Source organism: Camelus bactrianus, chromosome 4 (genome assembly GCF_048773025.1).
Source record: "Camelus bactrianus isolate YW-2024 breed Bactrian camel chromosome 4, ASM4877302v1, whole genome shotgun sequence".
In the NCBI taxonomy this organism is placed as follows: domain Eukaryota; kingdom Metazoa; phylum Chordata; class Mammalia; order Artiodactyla; family Camelidae; genus Camelus; species Camelus bactrianus.
In genome coordinates this window covers 38,472,756-38,483,551 of record NC_133542.1, presented here as the reverse complement: position 1 = coordinate 38,483,551, position 10,796 = coordinate 38,472,756, and positions in this window count along the sequence as shown.

The window sequence follows — 10,796 nt, the reverse complement described above, 5'->3', positions numbered from 1 at the left end:
GGAAGATTTTGTCCATTTACATTTAATTGATAATTAGTTTAATTGCTCCTTTCAACTAATTACATTCTTTTTTTTTCCTGTTTCATTTTCTGCCAAGTCTTTTGACTTTTTTCCATTTCATTTTTTTTCCTATTTATTTGGAAGTAAATGCCATTAATTTATGGTTTAGTTATTTTTTTACATATATACTCAAACAAACAAAACCTAAAGTTAAACAGTAGCTTTTACCCTCTTCTTGAAACCCTGTTAGCCCCACTCATATTGAATACTATTATATGCTAATAGTGTATTTCAAGTGTATTTCAAGTACAGTTTTATCCTGATTTTTAACTCCTAATATATATTAAATATTCTTATTATTTTTTATTGGAATCAGTGTTTGTTTAGATTTACCCTATATTAGCCAAAGTCTTTGATGCATACATAGTCTTTTCTATCAAGCATTAAATTCATGACTAAAGTGTATTCTTTAGTTTTTATTTTGTCCTTATTGAAAGATTATTTTTCTGTGTATTGAATTCTATATTTATATATATTTTCTCTTGTCACATGGAAGCTATTATTCCATTGTCTTCTAGTTTCAATTATTGTTACTGAGGTGTCTGTCATCTATCAAATCACATTTCTTTGTAGTTGATTTCTCATTTCTATTCAGCTGGTTTGAAGAAATTTTTTCCATGGACATCTGTGTTTTCTTGTGATTTCTTGGACATCTTTGATCTAATGATTATTTTCTTTTAAAAATTCTAAAAAAGTTTTAAAAAGCCTCTTTCTATTTTAATGGAGCCTCTTCCCTATTCTTTCTACTTCTTTGTCATTGAAATTTTAGTTACGTATCTAATGATTTTTTTACCTTTCATCACCTCTATCTCTGAACTTCCCTTTCATGTATGTTCCATCTCTTTGTGTTGCATATAGGGTAGTTTCTTTTACTCTCTCTTCCAATTAACTAATTCTTTCTTAAGATGAGTTTAATTATGTTTAATTCAGGAGTCAGCAAACTTTTTCTTACAAGGCCAGGTTGTAAATATTCCAGTTTTCTTGGCCACATGGTCTCTCTAGCAACCATTTTACTCTGCCATTGAAGAAGGAAAGCAAATAGAGGTGAAACGTAAACGAGTTGGCCTGACTGCATTCAAATAAAATTTATTTACCAAAACAGGCAGCTGGCCCATGGACCATAGTTTGTTGACTCCTATTTTAATCTGTCAACTAAGTTTCTAAAATTATTTTCCAGTTTTAGAAGTGCTATTTGCTTCTTTCTCAAACCCTCTTTTATAATTCTAATAGTCTCTTGTAGCTTGTACATATAGTAAATTATCTTTTGCATATTTTAAATGTATTAAATGCAATTTTTATATCTTTTTTTCTGATAATTCTAATATATGGATTTTCTTTCAGTACTTTTTTTCTAGTGATTGTTGTTTCTACTGACTTACACTTATGGTTCCTTGCTCACTTGTGTGCTTTGTGATTTTTACTGTATTACTCATTTTTTCCCCTAAAATTTACTAAGAACTGGAATAAAATTATTTATTCCAGGGAAGATTGATATTTTCTTCTTCTAGATTCTCAAGAGCCTACCAGTCTGGAAACACTTTAAATTTATCCTAAGAAGTTGATTTACCACACATGGATAGTGTTAATTCAGACAGAAAACATGTTGTTACTAAACCATAAAAAATATATTTTTACCACATTCATCACAAACCTCCTGTAGTGGCCATGAAAATGTCACCCTCATATACCCTGCTGCAGGGAGCATAATTGATTGATGGCCCTTCTTGCTAACTGTTTGAATACATGGCTGCTTTTACACTGAGGACATGCTGCCCACAGACCGCTCCCAACCAGTGTCTGAGCACAATGAGAATACTAATGCAGGCCTGTTTATACAAGATATGGGACTCCTTCCACGGGGGACTTTCTCTCTCTGTATATAGAATAATACAGGCAATATAGAATAGCTGTATCTCAGACACTTGTCAGGAAATAAAATTGGTCTTAATACCCATCAATCCTGTTTGATTGTCCAGGGAATAGAAAATTAAACTGTTCCTTAGAAGCATTAAAATGTGGCTTATATTAAACTATATTACCCTTCTGCTGCGTATGTGTATCTCATTGTTTCTTTCTCTCTGTTCATCAGATACCACCACATCTTATCCCACCACTTTTATTGCTCTTTCTGAATTGTGCTTTGGCATATGTATTGATGAATCTTTAAAAAATGTTCATGTAAAATGTGTCCTTCTATCTAAGAAATGTATGCTGTCGAGGATGTTCTTGGATTTTTAACACAGTATCAAAGGTGCCCAAAGGAATTTTTTTCTCTATTTCCAATTTTAGAATTAGCAGTTCCCTTCAGAAACTAATGTTATGTCTAATGCATACACTGACTTGTGGAACTGATTACATGTCCAGTTTTATGCTGAAAAATTTTGAGGCAACTTGAGACTAACCTATAATTTTGTGTATTAATCAAACTCCTGGTTTCTTTTTATTTGTGTTACTTTTCTCATATTTCCTATATGTATCTATGTATGTTTTTATGTATTGCTGAGCAGTAGTGCAGAGTATGGCTATAAGTGCTATTTGTTTATTCATTCACCTGTCAATGGACTTTTTTTTTTTAACCAAACACTGTATATATTCATTTATTTTACAGTATTTTTCTTGGTAAATTTTCTGCTCTAAAATCTGTCATTTTTTTCAGTTGACAATATTCCATAGATGTTTATCTATATCATTCCATAGGCTTTATAGTTATTACCTTTATGATTAGATAATATTACTTCAAATGTGTACACTACAATTTACTTTTACTATTTATACAAATGTGGCAGAGTCAAAATACGAAGCATAAACATCCAAAAGCTTTCCCCTTCTCTGTTTGCCTCTGATCATTTTGTTTGAAGACTTATGAATCTTTCTATGGTGATCTGAGTATATGGTCAAGAGGTAACTGGGACGGGTGAGAGAGAAGTAGAGTTAGAAAGAGAAGAAAGGAAAGTGAAACAGGAGGATTTTCCAAGACTAGAGTTTCATCAAGGGAGACAGACAGGAAATACTGAGGGTAGCTGCCTGTGATATGAAATTTGGGAAGAGAAATAGATAAAATGTTTAGATGTTTGTTATTTGTCGCCTAGGATAATTCCTTCTTCATCACTCCTCAAGAATACATTCAGAATAATGTACATAATTAAGCAAAGCCTTTGTAATCCAAACTGAGTTTCTTTAGGAAATGATAAAAATACCTCATGGAAACACACTATATTTGGTTTACACTTAGATTTATTTTTTCCCTGTTACTTTGCAACTAAAAGTAATTGATACATTTTTAATACTTTTATTTGTGCCTTAAGTTGAAAACACTATTTTTTATTGGAATATGAAGAAGTTGGCAGGGTTGTTATATTATCTAAATCAGAGAAATTAAAGTGATTTAATCAATAATGGGATAGAGATAAATCCAATAGAGATAAATTCAGTATATTCAGAAACAGAAACAACCAAAAGAGTCACCAAATAAAGTGGAAAGATACTGTTTAGATAAATGTACTATGAAAAATATCTGACATGCAATTATAAAGCAGTATGATTTAAAAAATAATTGTAAACACCAGGGCATAGTTTGTTACATATGTAACATTTTTATATTCTATATGTTTTAAAATCTGCAACTTAAAGGTAAAAAATAATAAAGGACAAAGCAGAAAACCATGACCATTTAGAATATAACTTCCAGAGTGCCAGAGTTCCAGAAAAGTTTAAAGAATTTTTCTGCGTTTATAGTTATGCCTTCTTTTAACTGGTGAGGAACATTTTCAGAGCTCTCTAATCAATACAAGGGCAAGTGTAGACAAACATGCTTAAACATTAATAAGAGAAATTGGATTTAAGAGGTGGAATCTATTTTGGGCCATAGGTGAGACCAAGATGGAAATGAGCCTGAAAGAAAGATCATGAACTCTGCATTCCTAGGGATATTTTAAAGGTAAAGAGCTATAGCTCCCTTAGATGGATAGAGTGTAGCCTCACTGTGTAGAGAGGTCCACATCAGGTGATCTTCCAAGGCCCCTACCAGCTTTGGAACCTTCCAACTCATTTCAGTGATTATGTTAAAAATGAAGTAATATTTATATGAATTCTCATTAAGAAATCAGCCAGCAGGTTCAGGACAAGTATTTTTGTGATCAACAGAGGTAGAGCCAGTCAATATTCTTAGCACTTCCACGTTTCCTGCATTCTCAGGGACAGAATTTGTACATGTGTATCTTCATCCTTCCTTTACTGTTGAATGAAATAATCTAGGGATATAAAATGTATTTCCAAATGTAAAGATTTTATAGACATCCTTATTTAAAATCCTAGCCCTCTGGTTATAAACTCATCTAGTACCAGTATTTTCCATCAAACCTTAACCTTGATTACCAGGAAGGTAGTTACTAAATTCTTAATAATGTAATAATGACTAATACACTTTAGAGAAAGAGATAGGGGTGATGAAATTTTACTTTTTTTAACTGCATATATTGGTGTAGTTGTTTACTTTTTAAAGAACAATAATCATATTTTTAAATAAAGATGAAATTAAACTGTAAAGTAAAATAAAAACAAAGCAGGCTTTTAATACTAAGTGACAGGCAATAGTGTTTCTATACTTATGTGACTAGAAGTGTATAATTCTATGTTGACATCCAATATTTCTTACTCAGTAAATAAAGGCCATGTTTCCACACATCTTTAGTTTAGTTATTTACACAGAAGAGGTACTTATTTAATGTCTGATAAATGAAAACAAAATTGGTTTCATTAAACATGTACTTACCAAATTAGCATAAAACACAAACACGCTGAAAACAAATGCTTGCTCTGACAGCTGATAGCTGAAAATCAATAATATTTATTTCTGTTTTATGGTTGCTAATCAATTTCCAATGTTAATTTTTAAAAAGTGATCTTTGACACTAGTTAGATCCAAACCTTAATTGTAATTCTTCAATTTAGAGGCCCCATAAGTTTTTAGCAACTGAGATGCCTAGGAAGTATGACAGCGGGTTTCGGATTAATCTCAGAGTTTAAAAACCAAACTAAACATAGATCAGTGTTTCCCAGAAACGAGTGACACCCTTTTACGATTCAGTTTTCCACCTGATACGGAGTGACTATTGCAGATAATGTTTCTGCATTTAAACCCGTAAGAATTATTGTGAAAGCAAGCAGAACTCATGAGAGACCAGGGGGTTAGAGTGAAGGAACCCTTGCAGTGAAAGGAATCAAGGATTGTCTTTAGAACCCATGCTACCTGAGCAACCAGGTCAAAAAAGCTTCCTCTAATGAGGATCCATCCATTACCATGACATGCAAGCTCTAGCTGTAGATCACTTTCATGGTCTCCAAAGAAGCTGAGCAGTTATCAGTAACATTCAAAAATCCACTGGAAAGTCATTCATTTCACTTTATGGTCCTAATTAGCCATTTGTATAGTTCTATAATTAAATATGTTCCTTTCTCATCAAGTTTTTCACTTTAGTAATGATACCACTGTGCCACAAACAGGCCCCATGCTGCTGGGTTTGGGACTTATTCATAGCATTTAATTGGTCACCCAGTGGTTAGCCAATAACCCCTTCTATGGGAAGCAACACTCTGAATGCTGTTAATGGGCTGGAGGCACAGTGATTGCCTCCTGGTACCCAGCAGTACTGGGAATAAAGCAATTTCCTCCACTGTGTTGTGTGCCCAATAGCTAATCCTCTCCACTCCTGAAATGCACACTATTTGGTTATAAGTATTTGTGCTGGCTTACTTACCGCTGGGTTGTTAATAGGCAGTGATTCTTCAATGCTCCTTCAGTGAAGTTACAGTCTGCTTGCTGACTGCTAATTAAAACAAGTTTGCTCTCTTAGTCTGCAACTAAAAGGTAGCAAGGTCATCTTATTTAATGCAGTAACCTTTTATTTAACAATGTTGATACACTACTCATATGTGCACATTTTGTAATCTGGCAAGTCTATTATTGATTGCTTCAAAAGAACAAAAATCGAGCCAGTGACTAGTCTGCTCTCCTTTGAAGTGAAATTGTTAAAATTCCCAAGTCCAGGCCTCTGTTACATAGTTGAAACACAAGGCTTTGCTGCAGGATTCTATTTACAAATTTGAGCTTCTGAAAACAAAAAGAAAAATGTCGACTGTAGTAACCATAAATGTTCAAGTCATTAAAGTAATACTTAGCTTAGTTTCCCATGTGTTTTGTTTTAATTATAGTTTGATGTATGAAAAGGCATTATAGAGGCTCCAACTTGGAAAGCAGAGTGATCAGTAGATGGCACTTCCTAACTGCCTGCTCTGTGTGAATACACATAATTAAGTCTTAGAAATGGGGTTATGGGAAACAAAATGAAATAAAAATTGGGTGACTTATAACAGGACAGAGACAATCATATTTTTGCTTGTATAATGCCCAGATATTTTTATGTCACATATCATTGAGATCTTGGGGGGAAAAGTCTAATTTGCAAAATTTTTGATGTGGGCTTCTTCCTTAACATTCCAGAGATTCATCTCCAGTGATGACAAAGAAAACAATGAGATATACTCTATAAGACAATATGGTACCCTTTTCTGCCTTAGGCACTCTTTAGAGAGCCAGGAGTGTCAAAGTGAATTATTCAGAGCTCTCAAAGTTATTCCTCCTCAAAGTTAAGCATTATTGCTTTAGAAAATATACTTCTAACTCTCAACCATAAAAAAAATTAGAAACAATTTTTAAATTCTCTACTCACAACCAGAAAGAGAAGAGGCATTTTAAAGACAAAATATTGTAACTGTGGAAAAAACAATGTTGTCTCCTGGGGCAAGGTGACATCACAAGCAATTTGTCTCTAGTGTGCAAAGTAAAATACATTTTAGAGGGTTTTAATATCAAGAATTTAAATGCCTTTTGGGAGTTAGACTGTCCTGTGTTACGTGCTTTGTTAAGAAGTATTCATATATAGCTGTAATTAGGCAGATACAAGTGCATACAGTCAACAAAGAAAAAAATCACGTAAGTATTTTTCATATGTAATGTGGTAAATCATTAGTACTTCTCTATTGCTTCTGGGATAATAGACAAACTACCTGGGTATGCTTTTAAACTATGTAATAAATCATTTAAACTGAAGTGTGATTAAATATGTTCTAAGACCAACAGTAAATTATCTTTAAAATTCCTGTTTGATGATACTTTTTCAGACCATTCAGAGTTATAGTAGAAACAACTTATATTTATTTCAAATTCAATGACTGTTTATTCAAATACCAAGAGTTAGGGATCTCACCCTGAGTTTCAGGTCAGAAGAAGGACTGGCTTTATTTGGTGATTGTGTAAGACACAGAAAACCAAAACTACTTAAAGAATTTGGAGATAATTCCACTTTGCAGGCTAAATGATCTGTGAATTTTATCCAGGTATAATCTGGTTGCTAAAGGTGCTGTTGTGAACTTACAATGCCAGGGACAGACATATTGGGCTTTAAACAACAGTAAGAGGCAAGAGGGAATGAGCTTCTGTTACTCTCAGAATTTTCTCATTTATGGTCACAGAAGGTTATGATTGGGACCTAAAAGAGTCAAAGACATTCTGTTAGCAGATTTAAGAAATAATGTGTGTATAATGTGTCACCAGGAGCAGTGTTCTGGATGTGAAGAAATAAGATTTAAAATAATAGCTTTTATTATGAAATCTTTATATATATATATATATTTTATTGAAGTACGGTTTACAATGTTGTGTCAATTTTTGGTGTACAGCATAATGCTTCAGTCAAACATGAACATCCATATATTTGTTTTCATATTCTTTTTCACCATAAGTTACTACAAGATATTGAATATAGTTCCCTATGCTATACAGTATGAATTTGTTGTTTATCTATTAATAAAAAATAATAAAATAATGCCATTTGCAGTAACATGGATGGACCTGGAAATTATCATTCTAAGTGAAGTAAGCCAGAAACAGAAAGAAAAATACCATATGATATCACTTATATGTGGAATCGAAAAAAAAAAGACAGACAAACTTATTTACTAAACAGAAACAAACTCAAGAACATAGAAAACAAACTTAGGGTTACCAGGAGGTGAAGGGGTGGGACAGGATAAACTGGAAATTACAGGTTTGCAGATAACTAACTAATATATATATACAATAGATAAACAATGAACACTTTACACACTTAATAAGCATTCACCAAACACTTGTTTATTCTTGAATTTATTCATTTATCCACAATTTAAAAACTATTGTTTTTAATGCTTCTGGTGGATTCAGTTGCCCAAGGCATGAATACATTTGATATTTTGCTAAGATACACAATTTAACTGTGGGCACTGCCAGGCTGCTGTGTGGACAATCACTCGTCTAAGCAGTGAGTACTCCTATTTGGCTGCCTTTAATGCACACTGCAAAATGACTTAGCTGTTGGTTATTATCCTTGCCACTAGAGTGCTGCAATTTTTGGGATAAAATTGTTTTCTTGTGTAAATTGGTTCCAAAAAGAAAGTTAACATCTAGTATGATAGGAGTATTCACAGACATGTGCAGTAGTCTAATAGGTCTTCTGACATAGGCCTTGGAAACTATGGGTTTACTGAAAAAATGCACTGCTGTATTTGTAAGAAAAACAACAGTTACTCTAAACTATTGGAACATGGACAAGTGCTCCATTAAACATGTCCAGAGGAGGCAGAGGAGGCTTCATTAAAGACATAACTCGAGCTGAGATGTGAGAGTTGAGTAGAAAAGAGGGCTGTATCTTCTGGCTGGAATGCATTGTGTACCCCTTGTCTGCTCATATATGGTGGCATGCTCTGGCATAGTGGTAGAGGCAGTTGAACTATATGGGTAGACATAAGCTATTTCAGAAGTGGAATAGGCAGCATTCGATGATTGAATATGGGGGCAATGGAAAATGAAGGGTCTAAGAGGACACCCAAATTTTAAGGTTAGGCCATTGGTTCATTAAGAACATAGGAAACAGAGGCATAGGAAACAAAGAAGAAAAGTCAAGTCACATGGAAAATCAATATGTTTAAAATGGGGATAATGTTAATATCCATCTCACAGATTTGTCATGACTATTGAGTTAATAAATACGAAGTACATAGAACAATGTCTGTACATTGATATTACTTAATAAATGTTAGCAGTTATTATTAAGAGGCATAATAAGTAAATTGATGTATAACAAATGGATAGACTATCATGGTAAATAACATGTCACACAGTGAAAAAGTTTCTAAAATAACATAAGGAAATAAAAGCATACTCCTTAAAGTGGTCACTATGATTAATATAATATGAAATATTGAGTCAAAGTTGTAAAGAGATGCACAGAAGTGAAATATGTGTTGATTTAGACTAATGGGACTAAGAGAAAATTTTCACATTAAAAATGTTTCTCTGGAAACTTTAGAAACTGAATTCTTCTGTAAACTTTGAGGTGAAATGGGCACTATATGCAAATTGCTCATGAGCATGTTGTGTTAAAAGAGATGCTAAATTAAAGAAACAAGAATGGGGACGACTGAGTTTGTAATCTCAGTTCAAAGAAAGTCTATGAAATTCTCTGACTGTAAGAGCAGAATACAGCAAGAGGTGATTTTACAAAGCGATAATGCTAGAATTGGGATGAGAGGCGGGTGGAAAGCCAGGAAAAGAACAAGGAACCAAACAAGAAAACAGCATGGAGAAGGCAAGCTGTCACAGAGGAAAGGAGATAGAGAACACATTTATGGAAAAGGAGGCTTTGCTTAAGAATATAGAAGATAAGTAGAGCTCCAAAACTCATGGAGAAAAGGGGACCAATATTTCTACATAAACACCAAAAGAAGAAGGAGAAGAGGTGAGAAAATGTAATCAACTGAGACCTCTTATGAGAAGAAAAAGGATAGAAGTATGTAATTTATGAAAGCATTGGTGAAATAACTGAAATCACACAAATATTACAAAAACAATAAAAATTTTTAAAAATTAATACTATTTAGGAAAAGGGGGTTTTATTTATAGTATATTCTGAAAAACTGAAGTTAGGTATACTTTACCATAAAAAATTTGGCTGGTTTTAGCTATTATCGAAACATCTACTGCAAATCTTAGGACTGAGGTTGGGGGTTTTGCATCAGTTACAGTGGATGAGAGCCATGCAAGGACGATATTTATATTAATATATATAAGATAAATTTGTGAAACATTCTGAGTATGTTAGAATGCATGAGATCATACATAAGACTTTGGAAAGGTTTAAACATGAAATATATGACAATCTTAAAAAGTCCCCAAAAGAAATGTAAAAAATAAAACCATTTAAATTTATGGTGATACTTTGCACATAACATGGAGGATAATATTGGAAAGAGATTTCAGCATTCACAGAAAACTTGCAAGTAGATGAAAATTATAACTAAAACTTATCTCCAAAACCAAATATTCAATTGGCATATAGAGACTGAGATACAGAATCACTTATTTAAATGCATATGCTAACAGTTTTTGAGTATTTAATCAAAAGGATAGAAATACCTTAGCAAAACTTTTTTACAAAGATCAAATAAAGATCACTTTTATGCCTTCAGGCAACTCTATGTTAGACAAAAAAATTTCACCTCCAAAGTGAATAATTTGGCAGTTGTGTATAAAGTATGAGTAAATCCCTGTTGGGATAGAAATAAAAGGAATAATGAGAATGGTCAATTATATAGGAGCTAGCCCTTTCCAAGATGTCAGAGAAGTTTGAGGGATTATTAAT